Source organism: Alligator mississippiensis, chromosome 11 (assembly GCF_030867095.1).
Source record: "Alligator mississippiensis isolate rAllMis1 chromosome 11, rAllMis1, whole genome shotgun sequence".
In the NCBI taxonomy this organism is placed as follows: Eukaryota; Metazoa; Chordata; order Crocodylia; family Alligatoridae; genus Alligator; species Alligator mississippiensis.
The window spans coordinates 14,527,599-14,549,195 of NC_081834.1; the positions used below are offsets into that span (position 1 = coordinate 14,527,599).

General features: G+C 46.5%; 1 protein-coding gene across 1 annotated transcript in view; it reads left to right on the forward strand.

Annotated features, from left to right (window-relative positions):
• The first annotated feature begins 11,295 nt into the window (after positions 1-11,295).
• ABHD2 (abhydrolase domain containing 2, acylglycerol lipase) overlaps positions 11,296-21,597 on the forward strand; it is a 62,964-nt gene continuing 52,662 nt past the window's right edge. Inside the window, exon 1 of the mRNA XM_006263810.4 lies at positions 11,296-11,392. The gene's annotated coding sequence lies outside the window, so the exon portion shown is untranslated. The remainder of the gene's footprint in view (positions 11,393-21,597) is intronic.

Here is a 21,597-nt window from a genome sequence, read left to right on the forward strand (position 1 = left end):
TCCTTTCTTCCCATTCTAATTTTCTCTGTTTCTCTTTCTCTCACATCCCCCCCCCCCCCCCCCCCGGTTTCTCTTGTCTTCTTTTTGGTCTTTCCACTTGGGTTTTCTACTGGTTTTTTTTTCCATTCTTTTGCTTCTTCCTCTTTTGGTTCCTGTCTCCCCTCTAATGTCTATTGCTTCCTCCCCAGATCCTCCATTGCATTTGTTTCTCCCTTCCCCCCATAATGCAGAATAGACCAGGATAGTGACAGTGATATCCTCCAGGTCCTAAAATGTGGATTCCTACACTTGAGGATATTTAGTGATGACAGTTGACCAGAAGCTTGGATTTCACTCTCAACTCAAAGACAGCATCTGCAGCAGATGACCTGCTTTGGAGTTTTAGCTCAATACTGGCTCAGCAGCAGAGTGCAGCTAACCGGGTCACCGTGGCCATCTCCTGCAGCACAGCACCCCCTAGCACTCACTAGGGCACTTGCTCTCCCTACTTAGTTATGGGGGCCTAGTCTACTATGCAACGTTTTGCTTGCAAAGCCTTGAGTGCATTCACATACACAGCTCCTCTATAGTTAATCTACGCTCCTTTCTGCTGGTAGAGGAACTCCCTTTCTGCCAAGCAAACTAAGGCTTCTGCTGCCACCCAGCAGCCAGCAGAAGGCACATGTACACACTGCCATGCCTTCTGCTGGCTGGCCTGGTCTTTTCAGTAGCTAGGGTCTTCCCAGGGCATGCTCTGTAGGGCTGTGCGAAATTTTGCCAGCCGTTCTGTTCCAACACTGTTTCAACCAATTTCAAGGTCAAAACAGCAAAATTGGAACAAAACAAAGGCGGTCAAAATAGCCTCGAAACAAAATGAGGCTGGTCAAAACATTTCAAAGCTGGGCTGCTTTCCAGGGCCCTGTGGTACATTGGTCCAGAGGCAGGAAACAGCCCACCTGGGCTGCCTCCCGGGGCCCCGCACTACATTAGTCTGGGGGTGGGGGGCAGCCCAGCGATGTAGCACAGGGCCCCAGCTAAGCTGCCTCCCACCTCGGACCAATGTAGCATGGGGCCCCAGGAAGCAGCCCAGCTGGCCCGACCTCCACCCCCAGACCAATGTAGCACAGGACCCAAGGAAACAGCCCAGCTGGGCTGCCTCCCACCCCGGTGTGATGTAGAGCTGGGGATAGGAAGTCAACCCAGCTGGTCTGACTTCCCATCCTCAGTGAAACTCTAAACAGCATCAAAACAGCCTTTCTGTTTCAAGGAAATGGAACGGAACAGCTGTTTTGACTCAGAATGAAATTCCAGATGAAACACTATTCCCCCGAACTGTTGAAACTCAATGCAAAATGGAACGGTGCCGTTTCGCACACCCCTAAATTGCTCTGTGTTGAGCGGAGCCACACAAAGACTCCGGAAGCACTGAGGAGTGCATATACTCTGTTGGTAGCTGCTGTTTGCTGCCAGAACTTCTGGAAGTGAAGGGAGGAAGTATAGAAAAGGCCAGAATTTGAGACTTCCTCAAATGCCTGAAGCTCAAGGAACGGCAAGTTTCATAGTTTCATAGTAGCTAGGGTCAGGACAGACCTGAACAGATCATCTAGCCTGACCCCCTGCCACAGGCAGGAATGAATGCTGGGTTCACAAGACCCCAGACAGGTGATCGTCCAACCTCCTCCTGAATTTGCCCAAGGTAGGGGCGAGGACCACCTCCCTGGGAAGCTGGTTCCAGATTTTGGCCACCCTAACTGTAAAATATTGCCTTCTGATCTCCAACCTAAACCTATTCTCCATCAGCTTATGACTATTGTTCCTCATCACCCCAGGTGGTGCTGGGGAGAAAAGAGCTCTGCCTATTTGCTGTTGATCCACCCTGATGAGCTTGTAGGCAGCCACCAGGTCCCCCCTCAGCCTCCTCTTGCTGAGGCTGAACAGGTTCAGGTGCCTCAGTGTCTCCTTGTAGGACCTGTCCTGCTGCCCTCTCACCAAGCGGGTGGCCCTCCTCTGAACCCTCTCCAGGCTGGCCACTTCCCTTTTGAAGTGCGGCGCCCAGTACTGGACGCAGTACTCCAACTGCGGCCTGACCAAAGTCGCATAGAGGGGGAGTATCACCTCTCTGGACCGGCTTGAGATGCACCTTTGGATGCATGACAAGGTATGGCTGGCCTTGCTGGCTGAAGTCTGGCATTGGCAGCTCATGTTCATCTTGGAGTCAATAATGACTCCGAGATCCCTTTCCACCTCTGTGCTTTCAAGAAGGGAACTCCCCAGCCTGTATGTGTGCTGTGGATTCCTTCTCCCAAGGTGCAGCACCCTGCATTTGTCTACGTTGAATCCCTCCTATTCTCGTCTGCCCACTTTTGTAGTCTGTCTAAATCTAGCTGCAGTCTCTCTCTCCCTTCAACTGTGTCCACCTCGCCCCACATCTTAGTGTCATCAGCAAACTTGGACAGCATGCTTTCCAGCCCCTCGTTCAAGTCACTGATGAAGATGTTAAACAGTGCTGGCCCAAGGACCAAGCCCTGGGGCACCCCACTGCTCACATCTCGCCAGGTTGAGTACAACCCGTCCACCACTACTCTCTGGGTGCGCCCCATCAGCCAATTTTTTACCCATCCAACTGTGCAGGCATCGATGCCGCAGTCACTTAATTTATTGATGAGGATGGGGTGAGAGACAGTGTCAAAGGTCTTCTTAAAGTCTAGAAAGACTATGTCCACGGCAACACCATCATCCAAGGATTTAGTTACTTGGTCGTAAAAGGCAATCAGGTTGGTCAGGCAGGACCTGCCTTTGGTGAACCCATGCTGATTGCCCCTGAGCATGATCTCCCCTGCAGGCCCCACACAGATGTGCTCCTTGATGATCCACTCCAAGAGCTTCCCGAGCACCGAGGTGAGGCTTACAGGCCTATAATTACTTGGGTCCTCCTTCCTCCCCTTCTTAAAAATAGGGACCACATTAGCCAGTTTCCAATCCCCCGGCACCTGGCCAGATGACCACGAATGCTCATACAGCCGGGCCAAAGGCTCCGCGATGACCCCTGCCAGCTCCCTCAACAGCCTTGGGTGGAGGGCATCTGGACCTGCAAATTTAAAAATGTCTAGCCCTTCCAGAAGATCCCTAACTACATCTGCACTGACTGAAGGCTTGATAGAGCTATCCCCAAGATTGCTCCTACCTCTGGTAAGTGGGATATCCCAGTCCCTGTTCAGGAAAACAGAGCCAAAGAAACTGTTAAAAGTCTAGTCTCGCTTCAGTGACAAGAACACTGATCATCAAAACCTGGGGTGTGAACTCCACACTGATAAAAATGAGGAAAATGGTGCTTTTTTTTGTAGGAACTGCCACATTTCTCTCACACCCTCACTTCACATGTGAAAAGATTGCCAGATTTCTCAGAGAACCTGCCCTGTGAATCACTGAGTTTCTAAGGTGCCCATCACCATAACGTTTACTACAGCTGGTAAGAAGTGTATTGATTTCATACAAGCAGAACAACAAAAACTTCCATACTCATAAATGAATCCTGCTTAATAAGAAGAATCGGTTACACAATTATTCTGATGCAGTTCTGATGCTCTTAGGAGAAGTGCATCAGTACAGTGTCCCCGCACCTGAGCTCTCAGGAGAAGACTTCTCAAAGGTGATAAGTTTGACATTGTGCCCTAGAGATTGGTGATCCAGCCTCATCTCTCCTTGGAATGAATTCCAAACCTGATGTTCCACCTTGAGAAGATCCTGTCTCAGCCGTGACACATTTAAATCTGAGTATCCTCAGCCTTGCTATTCCCAGGTTATTCACCCTCCAGAAGTTGTATCAGGGTGAAGAACAAGAAACAGTTAGCACAGAGCTAGCTGGGTTCTAACATTTGTAGGATTAGGAACTGTGTTAATTTCCAGATGTCATTTCCAAATGGCCTGCAGGGTCAGCTTTATAAACAAGTATAACCTAAGCAAAACTAGCATCATCACCCTACAATCTCATTGAGTTCATGGTCACCTCTGTCATTTATTTCACCCGAACGTTGTATGCATTAACCCAGTGGTGACACAGGCAGGCAGCAGAGTTTGGTTAAGGCTGACTATTAGGGTTGCCAACCCTCCAGGACTGCCCTGGAGTCTCCAGGAATTAGATATAAATCTCCAAGAGACTGCTGAGCATCACCAGGGACATAATGATAGGGCATTCATTAAAATAAACAGTAAATGTTGAACCCAATTTTTACAGTAGTCCAGTGGGTTTTTAAAACATAATAGTAACATGCATTTGCCTTCCAAACGTAAAGTCTATGCACCATAATCCCTGACTGATATACGCAGGCATGCAGGTACATTCATGTTGTGTGTCATGGGCATGTTGACGTTCTGAAACCTCCTGGAATAGATGCAAATAGAGTTGGCAACCCTACTGACTATAACTCAAACAAATGCAGGTGAGGTTAGCAATAATGCAGGTGCTTGTCTGCATTACTTCTTGGCATAGAGTTTGATGAGATCCCCTAGGAGGGCTGTTCTGCCCCCTGCTGGGTGTTGATGGAACTGTTGGTATGGGAGGGTGATTATTTCTATGTATTAATATAGACTAACTAGCAGCACTTCCAGAAGTAGGTTGCATTGAACTTCTCCCGCATGCAGAACTGAAGATCCATCCTGCCTCACTGTTCACCATGCTTTATATGGCAACTCTTCCATAATAAAAAGGTTTAAAAACTAATCACTTTAGAAAGTTGGCCCTAACAGTCTTGTCTTTTGGCTTCCAAATAATCACAGTAACCCCAAACTCCTGGCCACCCACTGTGACAAGTGCCAGATAGGCCTCTTGGAACTGAACAGGAGATAAATAATTCTCTTTACTCAACGTGACATTTTGGAAGTAGGCCAGGAGAACCACAGATCTCTCTGTCTTTACCAGGTACTTCTTTATTTCCAAAGCTTTCTCCTTTCCCTAGAGGTTTACTGAGTTTCCTCCCACCCAAACTATCTGCCTCTTCCTACCACCCCCTTGTCTTCAATTCCATATGCATTGTATTTCTCACTGTGAATGCAGGTGTCTTCTTGTACATCAAATAGCACCTGGTGCACATTAGACCTCAGCATGTGTCTCTAGGGCACGCATCATTAGCTAAGCTTATAATTAAGGGTGCACAGCCCATGTGAGAGAGCTGGATGTCAGATGTTGGGTGGTTCTGGCTTGGAACTGAAAGAAAGGCTGTTGTGAAGGCAAATAAAGTGTCTGGGTCAAGAGACCTGCAAGTTGAGATCAGTGTGAATGAGTGTTGGCTGAATTGGCCTGCAAGCTACATGCCTTCCCCATCCCTGGTCCATGTCTTCTTCCATTGCAAGCTGTGCAAGATCTGGACTGCATGATGAGGAGATCCACCTGAGCAGAATCCCTGTGCAGCTAATGATTTTTGTAGTGCCTTCCCTCAAGGCAGGGTTGGGAGCAAACACCTCTTTTATTGTAATAGAGAGAGAAGCCAGAAAATTAACTGAGCCTGATTACCCCAAAGCATTTGACTTATTCCTGTTACAGAGTAATGCTCTGTAATGCAATACATTAGTAATGTTCTTTATGGATTTGTTAAGCAGCCATGGGCTCCAGGAGCTGGGCGCCTACCTCCCACAGAGCCAAGAAATCAGGGGCACCTGGTCCCACCTTTAAACCTTCCATACCAGAAAACACAGCTGCAGCCCCCCCTAGCTCTTTTTACAGAGAGAAGCCCTTTGAGAAAGCCACACCCCATCATACTTTCCCCAGAAAGATTGATTCCTACAGGAGGCCCAGTGAGCAGTGCCTGGGGAAGCTGACCTGTAGGCTGAGCAAAGGGAGATCCAGAGCATACAGAGTGCCTGGCAGAAGGGAAAGAGGAGAGGATGGAGGGGAATAGAAGGATACCACACAGGTGGTTTGTGGGGGAAAGGGGAATGTCGGATGCGAGAAGCCCTGGTATGTGCAATGAAGCTATCCCATCACAGGGGGGCATCCTAACAGGGTTGGGAGTATGTGAGTGGTTCTTAATCTCTTTAGACTCAAGGCACCTACCCCTCAGAAAATGCCAGCTTAGTTTTCATTCAGTTTTTAACTTTGAAAAAATAATACAGCCATTTTTTCTGTTGCCAAGAACTTTGAAAGACAACAAGAAGTCAGATTTTTTTAACACTATGGTTTCTTATTTGAAATCTCTGGGTTCATCTTGTGAATCATGGCCGCACACCTAACGCTGCTAACAGCTGCAGCACTGTGGTTGAAAATCACTGAAGTAGGGGGTTGGCAAATGGGTTACATAACTAAGGCAGACAAGGTTTTTTGTGGGGTAAATCTGATATCTTTTATTAGACCAACTCAAATAGTTGGAAAAAATCTTTGCAAGCTTTCAGGCACAAGCATCCTTTGACAGGCTGAGGAAGCATCTGCAGTTGGTCTGTGCTCTTCCTGGATGGAAGGAATAGTAAAGAAGCCAGAACTAAGGAATAACTACATAACTAAGGAATCTTCTGCTGTATTAATGGATGGGAGGTCTGGGGTCAAGACGAGGGTGGCAGGTTGGAGCCAGGCAATGAGCAACTGGTGAAAGGAAATTATGGGCTGGCACTGAAAAGGCTAGAGCAGGGAAGAGGAGGAAAAAGGAGGGGAACCAGGGGATAGGCCAAGTGATCTGTATGTTGCCTCTCCTGCTCTGTGTCACATCTGAGTGGTGGCTCTGTGGGACAGAAGTGGACTGCTTATAGATCTTCCAGGTGTCCAGCAAGTTCCTGGGCACATTAAATAAAATGCACAGGGAACAAAGAGTCCTCAAATTCCTCAGCAGCGGGGCTGGTTTGTACTCCAGTCCCTCACCTGTGTATGAGTATCGTGCTCTCACTGCAAAGCAGGCAAAATGCTCCAGGGAGGAAAAATCATTTCCTTTGAATTTCTTTCCATTTTCATAGCCCTTTTTGGTGTGGTTTGCATGGCACTGACAGGCACTATGTTTTGCTTCCAGTTGGCAACCTGGTCCCTGTCATCAGAAAAAAAAAAATGTTCTGTTCTACTTCTGCCACGCTTACTGAGTTTTACATTTCCACATTTCCATGGAGGCTGTGAGGGACTCCAAGAATTAGTGAAAAGGCAAGAGGGGTGCATTCACTGGGGACCTGTCCCTGAGAAGTGGGCTTGCTGAATAGGAAGGAGTCTGAAAAAATGTGATCTTCCCTTGTTCAAGAAAAGAAAGAAACATTCCTCATGGCAGCAACAGTCAGAGGAGACAGGGTGGCGAAGAATAAAAAAGTTTGGTCCTCTCAGCCTTACGTAACTCTGGCTAGCTGGCTCTGTCTCCCTATCTAGCTTTGGGCCAGATTCTCTTGGGTTTGATTCATTCATATCTGTGCAATGTGGGTGTCAAGAGCAGAATTCTGGCCTTTGTGTCCATGCCTTGGCCTGGGGGTAAATGTCTACACGAAGTGCAAGGCAAGTATGGTCAAGCCCAGCGTTTCCCATATGCACCCAGTTTCCAGTGCATAGTTTGGGTCATGAACACCTCATGCCCCCGGAGGCTGGGGAAATACAGCAAGCTCCCGCAGGTGGCGGCCGTGCTGGCAGCGGTGGAAGCATGGCAGCGGTGACCAGTGAGCTCCCGCAGGTGGCTGCAGCGCTGTCAGCGGCGCAAGGGGTGGCAAGTGCTGACCAGTGGTCAGCAACTGCCGGCAGTGTCGGCAGCGCTTTTTGCAGGGAGTGCACTGCCAATCTCAGGGGGGGTGCACATGCACCCACGTGCACCCCTACACGTCGCCAGTGCTTTGGGTTCTTGTGCAAGGTAAATGCCAGGGCTGATGATCAGCAAAGAGAAGGGCACCCATCACCTCCTGAGCACTGAATTCCAAAACAGCCTTCTGCCCCCTCAGCAGGAAAGTCAGAAGCACACAGCTGCTGGCATGGGGCAGAGGCTGCCTGGAAATCAAACACCATGCTCACTCGCTCTGCCTTTACGAGATGTTTTTAAGCTACTGCTCCTCAGATGACACTTCCGGAGCATGAGCCCTATGTGGCAAGCTGCAGACTCACCCTTGGCTCCTGGCCAGGCTGCTCCACCAGCCGTGCATCTCAGAACGGAGGCTGGGGCAGCACTGTGCTAATCACCGCAAGAGCTTGGTCTTAGTGAATGGCGCACGCCAGGGCAGGGAGGGAGAGATCCTCAACCCACATGAGCCGTGGGGCCATTTTAGCACCCAGTTGGCCTTCAACCACATTTTGTCTCCCTCCCATTCCTTGTTTTCCTGCACTGCAGGGTAATGCTGTGCCTTTTTCCTTTGAAATCCAGAGGGAAACTCCATGATCAGGTTCCTCCCTTCCCAGTAATATCCCTTTCAGAAAACTCTCCATTGCCTGTAGCAAAAATAAAGCTAATCCCTGCATTTGCCTATACTAACCCAATCAGGCCTGTCATTTGGCTCCTACTTTCCCAGCATCTATACTCTGTCTCTGTTCTGTTCTAGCTGGGCCCTCAGTTCTGTAATATCTCATTTCCTTCAGCAGTGCATTAAACAATGTGACTAACATCTGCCATGCATTTGCTTTCATTCTCCTTGCAGCAGGAGAAGCGGGTGCAGTGAAGTGGGGGGTTTGCCAGGAGGGGTATTTTGTCATGTCATAAATGTGTATACACGGGCTGTTGCATGTTTATGTGAGAGAAGGCATCATCATAGTATCTGGGCTTCACTTGGCAGGATCTTCACAGATTTGGGGCTGCTCAAGGACTTCACTTGTTTTGTGAAGATGTTTGTCAAGCAGTTTGCCCCTGTCCACAGGGACCAGCCAAACCATGCTTGGAATTAATTTGGCTGGGATCCTTTATGCCTAGAATCCAAACACTGTTTTCAAAGATGGATTAAAGTCCAACACAGCCAATACTTGAAGCCCATTTTTTTCACCTGGTTATCTATATAACTTGACTCTAGCTACACAGGCCAGACCAAACCAAACCAAATCTAATTGGAACATAACTGAGTTTAATGCCTTTATAAATCCTGGTTGTTTTCACAGTACAAGCAGTAGCTAAATCGGTGGCTGATTTGAGTAAGTACTGTGGGTTTGGGCAGTCGGCAAGAAAGGCGTATCTCACTATTGACATGGGAAACCTCCGAGATATCGCTGGGGTTGGGTTTTTTTTTATTCTGACCTTTTCACTGGAGCAATTCCCTTTCTGTGCCAGAAGCACTTTTCTTTACAGTGACTCAGTCCTTGGGACTTAGTCATTCCTCCGGATACACAACCGCTGGAAAATGTGACTAGCTTCTTGAGCACATGGAGCACTTATACTAGACCTAAACAAAGGAAGAAAAATGTCTGAAATTGGAGGAGTGGATTTTTCCATCTAATTATGCAGTGACTGTGACATTCACTGAGCTGGGAGCAGACCATACTGTTAGGAATCTAACGGTTGTCGGGAGTTGTAGGTTATAATCAGAGCAGTGATTTATAAACGACACATTGTGGGCCTCTCTATTTGTTTTCCCTCAGACCTCTAGATATTCAGACCTCTGTTTATATATTCAAAGCGGATTTTGCCAACGGCTGTTGCAACCAGTTCCACTAGGGATTAGAAAACCAGGTGGACTCTTCCGGCTTTTATCTTTATCATCACCAGCAATAATGTTCCTGAAATCTGAATTCAATGGTCAATTCTGTTGTCGATGCATGAGAAAGAAAAATCACCAGCAGGACCTCAAGTGAGTAAATATTGGTGTGTGTCAGGAACAAGCAGCAAAGCAAGTGTGACTCCTTTGTAAGCATACATGACTCAAATGCACAGGAAAGAACCAGCTTCCCTGTCTGTACAGGCCATTTGAACAGTTTTTATTCTGCTTATGACAAGTCTTACAACTTGATACTGATTTAATATTGAGCAGTTCTAACACGTCTGCAGTCTACCTGGATACTGCAAGCCATATTACAAATGATAACCATTCTAGCACTTCTAATAATGTTGCCAAAAGGGAGGTAAGTGTATTATCCCCGTTTTACAGATAGGTAAGATGAGACACAAATGTTATGGGGCTACATTAAGGATTTTCAAAAATATGCTCTCCATGGCATCCCATTGGTCTCAGTGTTGTTGGAAGCATTAGCACAGATACACGATCTGTAACACTGGTCACACTGGTTAAAAAGCCAGTGGTTGTGAGAGCCACATTTAGGCTGCTGCTTCCACTCTTACTTCTACTCTTACTGCTTGAGCAACTGTAAAGGGAAATCTGTAAGGGCAGGATTAATTTGAAAAGCAAGCGCTAAGAAGTCACTGGCTTCTTACTGGGTGTCCATCCTTAAAACAGACACCCAGTAGTCTACACAGTATATGTGCACGTGGTTCAGATGCAAATGATCTTTATTAGGCGACAGCTGAAGCTGTGGCTCTCCCTTTCTCTAAATCAGCCTAATAGGTGGGGGGCAGTCTGGTGATTGTAGGGCAGCATTGAGAGAGCCAATACTGCTGCTATTAGTGTCTCCTTGTGACCTTCCCCTATCCGCACCTCTCTCGGAAATAATAATCATGACCAGTCTCTTTGAGGCATAATCAGTGCTGGAAGAAGCGCTGGTGGAAATGCCTGCGTGGACACAAAGTAGGATTTGAAAGCTGTTATAAAGTACCTGGGAGAGTGAGCAAGCTGGGGAGCAGCGGGGTGCTTGCAGCTGAGCTGAGATGGGGGGTGGGAGGAGGCGGAGGCCGGGACACTGCGCCCCGCTCCTGCCTGCGCTGCTTTCTGGCACCGCATCACTCTGCTCCGTCTCTAGCAGCCAGAGGGGTATGCTCCGGGCTGGGCCTGGGAGGGGGAAGCTGGACAGGCCTGACAGGGTCTGCAGCCCAGCACCTCCCCCAAGCACCTCGTGGATTAGGGAGCAGCAGGGTCACTTCAGAGCCCACGTGGGCTGCAAGCAACGCTGCTGCTGCCCAAGGACGCTAGAGCAGGGCTCAGCACCGCCTTCCTCCCAGGGCCGGCGCCGGGCCCTGTATGGACCTCTCCAGGTGCCCGGGGCGGCTCTGCCAGGCCCCGCCCACGTGGAGCCCAGGCCGGGGGCGCGGGTGGGGGAGGGGCGGTGCAGCCCCGCCCCCTCCAGTCACAAAGGCCAAGGCCGGGCACTCCCCCCCCGTGACAGGCAGCGGGCGGCCGCCAATGGAACCCGCGGGGCCCGCCCCACTGCGTCATAACCCGCCAATCGCCAGGCCGCTCTAGGGCGTGAGCGTCCCTATGCACCTTCCTCCCCTTGGGCCCGCCTCTCGGCCAATCGGAGGCCGCCGGCGGGACGAGTGGCGTGGAGCAGCGTCCAATCGGCGCTCGCGGGCCGTTGCTAAGGGCGGGGAGGCGGCGGAGCGGATAGCGAAGCTGAGCGCACACCGATGGGAGCTGTTGGTGGAGCAGCGCGAGGCCCCAGGTGAGGGGCGCTCTCGGGGGCGGCGGGTGAGGCTCCTTGTCGGGACTGGATGGCGGCTTGCGCTGTGGCCGCCGGTACTTTTATGGCGCGCGTGGGGCGGATGGCGCCGTAAACGTGACGTGGAGCGCGGGCCCCGCGGGCTTGTCCCCAGCCCCCCGTGCCCGTGGCGTCCCGCCGGGCCGTGGGCTGCTGCTGCCTCGCGCCTCCGGCCTGCTCCTCCGCTCCGCAGGCCCCCCGCCGGCTCGTGGCGACTGTGTCAGGCGCGCCCATTTCCCTGGAGGGACGACTGAGCCGCCGTGGGCTGAAGTTATTGTGGGCTTGGCCCGGATGGGGTTTCTGCTTCCTCTTCTCCCCACCCTCCCCCGGTTTAGGTGGTTTCTGCACTTGCTGTGCCGACAGCACCAGGCCCTCCCCGCAGCTGGGCAACAAAGATAAGCCGGTGGCTTATTAAAGTTGCCGGCCCCCTGGTAGATGGTGTTCAGCTTTCCCACGCGCACGACACGGGTAGGACTGCAACTCTTCGCTTTCCTGCTCACGATGGGCTGTAAGAAGTAGCGTGGCCATTTCAACTCGTGCCGGCCGCTCCGTGCGTGCTTGCAGGAGCTTTCGTCCTGACAGCTGCACCATCCATCCGCTTTTCTCTTCTCTTGGTCCCGTTCTCTGTTTTGTGTTTTGTTGTTTCCTTTGCAAAGCTTCCATTGTATTGCTCATGAGTTTTATTTCCACGCTGGAAGGAGGAGGCTCTTGTCTGCTCCATTCAAGTGGAAATGCAGCCATTTTACTCGCAGTGTTGTTATGTCTGTAATTTTGGAGGCTTTACCAGCAAGGATGCAGGGGAAAAGCTGCAATCTCCAGTGAGATCTAATCTGTGTTTATTCCATATCCTCTTGCCGCACCTTTTTCCTGTAGGGCTTATTTGCAGCTTTGCTTCGTTGATGGTTCCTCAGCATGTCTCAAGTGAGCGGATCTCAGAGGATGGAGTTAACCTTGACTTTTTACTGGCGCTCCTCTTGCTTTTGCCAGTGATAGAAAAACTCCTACTACTTCTGTTGGGGGTCAGTGCTTTGTTTTTTAGAGGGGCTGCCCCATACATCCCTCCCACACTACAAAACCGCTTTCTTCAAGAAAGCAGTTTAGGTTTGGCTGACCTTCCTAACCTTGTTTTATCTTCAGGTGAGATCTTTGCTGCTGGCTCATTGCCTCTTGAGCTCTTAAGTATAAATGCTTGTGTAACATGTCAAGGCGCATCCTTAGATAAAGATAGTTCTTTATCCCACACGGTTTTAACACACTCAAAGGATCACAGCTTCTTGGGGAAGATAAACAGGTGAGGGAGAAAGAATGATGCAATGACATTTTGGATTTGCTTGGCAAACACAGATCAAGCTGGCTTCAAGTTCTTGAGCTGTTGTTGCTTGAAGGTAGCTGGCAGGACTTTTCAAATGTTTTATGTTGCAAACTAGATTTTAAACTAAAACTGATTCAGGTGGCAGATCTTGTGGTTTCAAATGCTTCAGTGCCATTATTTTGTATTCTGGAAAATGTAAGCTTCTCTGAAGCTTCACCAGCAATTTTTTTAGTTGGACTACAGTTTTGAATAATCTCCCAGATTAATTTATTCTCTTCATTCCATTTTAAGTTTATTTTAATAGTTACTTAATATTTTGACATCACAAATCAGCTGCTCTACTTGTCAAATTTATGTTAGATATTAAAATAGCTGCAAGCCTTCTATAACTGATCATACAGATGAACATTTCCCATTCTTCAAAAACCTATCTTGTGTTAAATAGACTTCCATACCAGACTATGCCATTTGCTGTCAATGTGCAAGGATCAGAAAAGGGAAATAGCCTATAGGAGACTATATATTTTATTTTTTTTGCTTTGGAAAAACAAAACAGTTGTGGCAGCTCTGAGAGTGACAGTGATAATGGAAAAAATGCCATCGGCCAGGCAGCCACCAGCATTTGTAGCTTTTGTTCTCTAATGCTACATGTAACATGGTGCTTGAAACACTGGCTCCTTCTATCTGATAGCACTCTTTGCCATAAGTTCAGCTCTGCTAGTGGGAACATCAGTGGCAGGAAACTTGTGTTTTAAATTCCCAAGTAGCGAAGCCTTTCTTTGGTCTGTCATTATATGCCCATATGCCAGTGAGAACAGGTGCCCTGAACTGGAGTCTGGTACAGCCAAGTAATTTCTTTAGTTCATCATGAGAATATGTTCCATCATATGCAGAATCATGTGGCAGTAACAGTTTGGGCAGTAGCATTCTTCATTTGTCCCTTCATTATTCACAGAGCTCAAGTCCAAGCATCTTACATTTAAAGAGCTGCTGCTGTTGTCAGTTAAGGTGCTGAAAATGGAAAAACAACTGACCAACGTTTATCATTCTTTTTATGACTGCTTAAGTTGGTTTTGACACAGTCAGGATATCTGGTCAAAATAGCTAGTAAGCTTTTAACTCTTGCTTAACAGCTGGCTTCTAGGAGACTTCATTTTCCTCAGTACAGCGGCATCTCATTTGCTCACACTCCAGGCCAATGACTTGCAAAGAAACTTACTTGCACTGAAAATGAGAACAAACATGAAAACACTCTTCATTTTTTTTCTAAGTTTTGAAAAGGTTAACTTGGGACAGTAGCAGGATAAGTTCCCCCGAAACCACTATTTCTGTTAAATCTAAATGCAATGGACTGCAAGAAAATCATATTGTTAACATATTTACATTGTGAAATATTACTAAGAATCCATAGTGATAAACTGTACTGGATGGGTGCAAACTTCTGCTCTGCCCACAGACTGGAGTTCTCTGGCAGTATGCTGTGGGTGCCCTTTCTGTAGGAAATGGTGAAATGGCTTGACTGGGTCTTGGGTATATTAGTTAATGAGCTTACCTCTTGTTTTGTAGCCTCCTGTACCTTGCAGAAAGAGCTTTGTGATATAAAAAGCATAGTCTAGACTTATTAACCTTTATAATATGATGATAGGGGTATGAATTATTAAACTTATAATAGGATGTAACTGTCCTGATCAGAACCCCATTGTGCATTAAAATCTGAAGTGCTCACAGCAGAGACTTCCTAAGCCTTGAAGAAGGGTGATTGTGCCCAAAAACTTGCAGAGAATTTTTTTCCAGTTACTCAGTTGGTCTAATAATATATCACGTCTACCAAAAGCACCTTGCCTGCCTATGTCCTTAGACCAACACAGCTACAACTGAAAACTCGGCAGTCATGGTATGTGAGCTATGCATGACTAGTCAAACAGATCCAAGCTGTAAATCCCTTTAAAGTCAGCTGATTATTTTTGGAACTGAAAAAATGTCATTGCAAAAGTATCTAAGTGTCCCACTATAGCTGACTTAATGGGAGTTGGGACCTAACTGCCCTTGCATACCTTTACGAAAATATGGGGAAAGTCGGATACAGAGAGATGACTTCCAGGTCAGCTGGTAAAGCCCTTCCCTGAACAAGACTTATATTTATCTTGCTTTCCTGGTCCATCCTAACCACAAGCAGAGAATTGTATGTGCATAATTTGGGTACTGATCCCAGCTCGGTAGCTCTAGATAAGGCTTTTTTTAAGGTAGCTTTTTTAGCTTACTACCCTCCTCAGTCCTGAAGTGCTGTTGCTTTGTTTTTATTTAGTTAGTTAATTTACATTCCTGAATTCAAGAGCTCTTCTCTCGATTCCTGCCCTTGATTTTTTTTCAGTAGCTGCTACCTTTTGCTGAATGACTGCAAAGCTCTTCTCTCACACGGTTTCAGAACAGATTTCTGTGAACGCGGTTCCTGCTCCTTACGTTTCCTGCAAGTGTTGGGAGTCTGCTTGAATAAGCAGATGCAGCTCCCCCAGCACTTGGACAGCTGCTATCAGAGGGGACAGTTAATATCTTCTTCAGTGTACTTGGGGCTGTACAATTTGCCTTGTATTCTGCACAGCTTTGATGTGGGCTCAGTTTCTGGACTGTCTCTAATTTACTATGCAGCATAAGCTGTGGCAAGATGTGCTCTTCTGTAGCTGGGTTGAAGTGTTAGTAGTCACTTGACAGCAAAACCTGCAACTGAACAAAGAGTAGCTGAGATGTCCAAGTGGACTAGAATCTGGGTACAAGTCAGACATAGGGCCATGAGCTCCAAAAGCAATGTGTGGAGGGGGGATGCTTGTAGGGAGCCTAAGAGGGGATAAATATATGAGGGCTGGAGCATATGACTGCAGTCCCCTCCTAGGGAAAGCAGCAGGTGCCAATTCTGTGGAAAACTAAGTAGTAGACCCAAGAGATTAGAACAGTGTTTTCATAATGCTTTTTACCGGGTTTGCCATGACAGCTGTGGATAGAAGGCTCTCAGCATCGTGGTACTACTGCACTGAAGGAATTGCTCCTGTAGTTAGTTGGCAGGTGCCTTAGGACTTGTGTGTTCTTTTTCTGCCTCTTCCCCTGACTTGAGTGTAGAGCTCGCTTCAGTGGATTGCTGCACGCCAGCTAAACAAAATCTGCTGGTACTCCATTGAAGAGGGCTTAGGCGATATCTGCTTTGGATACCCAACTGGCACTCACCTTGCCTATGATATCTGTGAGAGACTGTTACTTTTGTGGTTTTTAGACAGCTCTCAACTTGTAGCCTTTCCACCTTGTAGCTTACTCTACAAAATGTGGAAAATCTTTGGGAAAGGGTTTTTTCAGGGTTCCTATACATGAGCAAGGGACCTCCATACACATCATCAGGGTCCACTACATTTATCCTTATCTTGGTGAATAGGACCAAACAACCTTTAGTCACCTCCAAAAAGAGCAAGAGACATAGTCTGTTTTAACAAGGTTTAAAAGGCTTTGCCAGTGTCTGCTACAACACCACATTTGTCTCGGTGCATCCCACTGATCTTGTTTCTAGGCCTAACCTGAGTTTGGCTGGGTGTTTTGGCTGGGAGAACACCGTCTTTCCAGAGACCAAGCTATGTTGATATACGCTAATCTGCATTTTCATGGTTCCATACCACGCCTTGATAACATCATGGAGTATAGGACTTCTGAATGCAATCTTAGTGTTGGTACTAGCCAGCTGTGCCCATCTCTTGGTCTTTCATGAAAACGTTTCGTTTTGAACTATGAGAGCAAACATAAGGAAGATTTACATATGCTTGGATACATAAGAGTTCCTTTGCTTTGTGAGAAGTCGCATCCAACTGACTGACTTCTTATCTGAGCCATATCAAAGTCCTCGTGGTTTTGTCTCCAGTTAATCTTTGTAATTTATATCTGACGCACATAGCCTGTAGTTAAATGTACTGAAACTGTCGTATATCTTTGTGGCAAGCAGGAATCTTTTAGGCCGTTTTTGTGGAACGGTAATAGGAGGAACAATAAATATTTGAGAGACTGGATTATGAACATTTTCCATCTGGAACCCAAGATGGGAGCTCTTTCTCTTGTATAAGATTGAGAATGATCTTTTTTAGCTACATGGCTTCTGGAGAGCCAAAGTGTAGTCCCCTTTGGGAGAAAGGAAGAAAAATGACTGAGGCCCATGTGGGTGCTGACTAGATTCAAGGGGCACATCCAGATGAGTAGGAACGTGCATTTCCCTGGGGACAAATGGCAGCGGCACATAGTTGTGCTACTTGTCCCTGGGAATGCCACTTCACACATGCTCTGGCGTGTGGCAAATTGCCATGGGTGGGGTAGGGGACGTTGGGAGCTTTACCTGGGGTGGGGGCTGTCCCGGAGCTGCAGTTCTGGTGATTCAGGCTTGCAAGCCTGGTCAGTAGCTGGGGTGTAGCTCTGGCTAGCTAGGCTCTGGTTTCGGGTGGTGCATGCTGCAGCCACATGCACCACCTTGTGTCTTGTTTTTTTCAGAGATATCAGGACTTCCTGGTGTCTAATTTTGGCTCTGTGCTGCAAGTATGCACAGAGAACCTTTTCATGTGTGCCACATACTGTTTTGCAGTGCCATGAAAGCCTTTGAGGCGCTGCAGAGTGCACGTTTCCACTCATCTAGATGCACCCTAGGTGTGGGGGGAAAAGATCCTTCTTAATAGGGCCTGACAGGGTTCCATCTGTACAGAATTAGGCGAGAGAAACCTCCAAAATGAATTGTTTAGAATCCCAGAAGGTACAGGCAGTTCCTTTAAGTGCTCAGCACTCAAGGGTGGGGTGTGTTGGGTATGGAGCAGTCCTGAGTCCATAAAACTAGCTGACTGCTCCTCTTTCTGATTCTGACCATATGGTGCCTTGTGCAATGGACCTTTATCCCCATAACCTTTGAGTACCTCTCAGCTTAATATGTGTGCTAGTTAATGAAAAGTTCAAATTACAGCAAAGGCACTAGCCAAGAAATTCTTGTTGGAATATGATCTGAGCAGGGCCTATAGTTCTGCAGACTGACCAGCCAGCCAAATCTCTCATCTAAGCACTGGCTTTGAAACATTATGCATGGTCTTTCAGCATGGAACTGTGCTATCTAGTGAGTCTGTTCCTTCGAGTGTCTTTGTGGCCAGACTGTCTTCATGAATCACTGTGCCCACCTTGTTTTGAGGTGAAACACTTCGTAAGAGACGCAGTCTGAAGCTCATATCTGCTCTTAGTGTCTTTCATGGGTTTGATAAAGACTTCAAGGAGGACTAATAGGAGCAGTCCTTTTTTTGATCTCTCTCCAGTATAGACCTAGACCCAGAACCTCAAAGGCATTTAGAGGCCTAATTTCCAATGGTTCCAGTATTTGGAGGGGTTCTTAGCCTTAGTCTCTGCTACAATTCTATCTTGGAATATACTTCTCAAATCTTCCATCTAAATGATCAGGGGTTCTCTGGGGCATTTCTTCATTTCTGGCAAGTACACTTTTCCTGAACTGTAAATTGATTTTAATCCCTAAGGAAAAGGAAGAACACCGTCTCATGTATGTTTAGTGAGGATCAAGGAGATGCAAACCTTCTCAGGTATTTGCATAACATTGGGCTAAGCAGTTTTTGATACTTTTCCATTCACATATTACTGAGCTTGCAAGACTTAAATGTAGAGGTTTGTTACACTTGCATTTATGCAAACCTTTGGAGAGCTTCCTACTTAACTGCTTTTAAATTGGGGCTTACAGTAACATGTGTTTCTTTCTGGTAAAAAACTGATTGCCTGTCTTTTGTGAAAACTCCATGCATCTGTCGGCAAGAGAGACCGTACCTGACAGTAAGCAAACTGAGGTTTTTTAATTCCTTTCTTGCTAGATAATTCCTTGCCCATTTCTGGGGGGATGTGTATGACCAGAAACTTTAATTCAGCAATTTGTACTGGTATCTTAAAACTCATGTTGACCAACAGTCCTCTCCCATAGAAATATGTTCACTTCTCTGTTGCTTCTCTTTCACTGCAAGACGATTCAGAGGGATGTCAGACTCTTATACTTGGCTTTGTGGACCTGTCTCTTCACAGACATCTCTAACATCGAAGTGTTCTCTTGGCCTGGTGCAACATACCACTGTTCGTATGTCGGCATGCAGTAGGGTTTCCAGCTCCATTTCCCTGACATAACATGGGTTTATTGTGGCTTTTGTTAAAAACACAGTTGGGATTATTGTCTTTAATTCCTGGGGTAAGTGGGTTTTTGGGGGGGTTTGGTATTTTTGTTTCGAGGTAGGAGGGACTCTTAGGAACTTCTGTTGTAATTCCAATTCCACCCAGCAACGCCTGCAACAGGCTCATAATTTCTGCTTGATATACAGAATCTCTCTTAGAAAAATTATGCTGTCTTAATTCAGCATTGCCAGCTCTCATGATTTTTGACGTTGGTCTTAAAGTCATTGTTTCAAGAATGTGAAAATCTTAGCTATGGATAGAGCTTTTATTATAGCTATATTGAAAGAGCTAAGTTTTTCGCATTCCCAAAATGTAGACTTTAAGACCAATGCCAAAAATCATGAGAGTTGGCAATACTGTTAACTTGAAGTAGATTTTCCAAGGTTTAAAATTATCTGGTATGCTGCTGTAGAGGTTGCTTTCGCTACTTTAGGGTAAAGGGCTGGTTTAGTTTACTTATTGCCAGTCTTAATTTGTCTAGATTAAATTTCCAGCATTTGAAATCCTGTTATAGTCTTCATGCCTGTTAATCTGACAGACTAGTTTCAAACCTGATCTTCTCATGGAAGGATGTAGATTGAGAAGTAAAATCTAGCTGTTCAGTCTTTCCTGAATCACTCTAGCTGAAAAGGTTCTGGAGTCGTTGGCATCCAAAAGCAGTCTTAAGGCTTTTGTGTGGAGCAAAGGGGGGGTTTTCAGTTCTTACAATGAGTGAGGAATTCTCCAGCTTTTTAAATTCTTAAAATAGCAACAGCTGAGCTGACAGCATCAGCTGAACTCCACTGCTTGGGCAGTGAAGGTACAATTTTGATTTAAGGGATAGTCACCACCACTCTTATTGTGTGAGATGGCTATGGGAAAGGCTTTGTCCTGGTCCTATTTTGAGCTGCCTTCCAAAAATGAAATTCTTGAGTTTGGGTGAAACCAGGAGGGAGGAACTTTCTTAAATATTGACCAGATAATGACACACAGGCCAAAGGACTTTCAAGTGCTTCACTGAAATGAGTAGATCTGGTATTCTTCAGGCAAGTCAAGTGATTACTAAATAGGGCTGAAGAAAGCACCTCATTGGGAACGGAGCAGCCTTATGTATAGAAAACAGGCAGGGCTTCTCTTAGGTCCTTGCAACCTGTAACTGTTTTATTATGAAACAGGATTTTAAGACTTGCACTGATAGCTTTATTTAGTATGCTTGACCTAAGTAAGCCATGCAAGGTCATTTCTTAAATTCATACAATGGCTTGGAAAGGGGGTTTGTGATAGTGACTCACGTTGCTTTCTGTAGTCCCTAAGGTGTTCCTCATTATGTTAGATACATATCCTCCTTATTTGAGTTTTTTGTCAGCTGCAACAGAACAACTACAGTTGAACACATTGTACCTCTTCACCTCCTTGCTGAAGAGGAAATTCCCATTTCTCATCAGATACCTCAAACTGTTTCCTCCTTGAAAGCATAGGACTCATGCCAAGCACAAGACATCAGCCATGTTCGGCAGCTGTGTTTTCCAGCTTAAGTTAAACCCCATGTAGTTCTGCATTTAGAAAGGGCTAAATGTCTGTTCTCTAGCATTAACACTGACACACTTAGAGAAGATGGCAGATTAATTTTTGATTAGCACACATGCTTCAATTATCTCTCTCCCTTTTTTGTAAACGTTTTAGCTTATTGGTTCAAAGCAAGAAGGGTTTAGTAAAATACATAGGCAAGATGAGCTTATCTTTTTTCCTGGTGAAAGATGGGAGCCTTTTTAGAGATGCTTCTCTCAAATGGTGAGAGAAGATAATTTCTAGACTAGATTAGTAAACCAAGCCCTCTCACTCCAGAAGGGCTGAATACTTGTGACCCTCTTCAGACCTTCAGACTTGGCTTTTGTGAGCATCTCAGTAGTTGGTCAGGATTTCCAAGTCACTTAGCCCTTCTGAAAATCTGGCTGTAGGTGTTTCATTTGGAGTTGTGAAATACTGAGGACTTCTAAAAATATTGCCCTTGAATACTTAAATGGATGCTGTGTTTTTGGGAAAGTCTTGCCATGAGTCCTCCTTCATTTGCTATCTGGATTTTTCAGAAGAGATCAGGAGCATCTCTCTAGCCTGTATATTCTCTAGATTCACAAAAGTATCCAAAAGGTGGATTTTTATTTCCAAAAGTTGCTTTGCTGTAAGTATTGCTTTGCAGAATGCTTGGCAGCCAGTGGACTACAGTGTCAACTGCTTGTGCTGGACTTGTCAGGAGCTGTTTCCCATGTCTGTTTCCATTAGAAAGCATAGTCCAGTGCATCTGCAGGAGGGCATGACTGGTATGCCTCCCATTTCGTTCAGCTTTCCCAAGAGCTTGTGCAATTGTCTCCCAGCTCTCCTTGCTTGACTTGTGTAAAAACAAAAATATCTTACTTAAAACACACTTCCTTTTAATCCAGGAATCTTCACCTGCCAAACATAATACAGTAGAGCTGCACTGCCTGTCTTAATTCTTATCTGTCACATAAGTTCCCCCGCATTTCAGGAACAAAATCCTTCTTTCTCCAAGCATATTTTTTATATACGTTTCTACTCTGCTGGACTGTTGGCAAGGTGGCAAACGAGGCATTTCTCTGATGCCGCCCTCCCCCTCTTTGCTACCAGGCTGTAGTGTGAA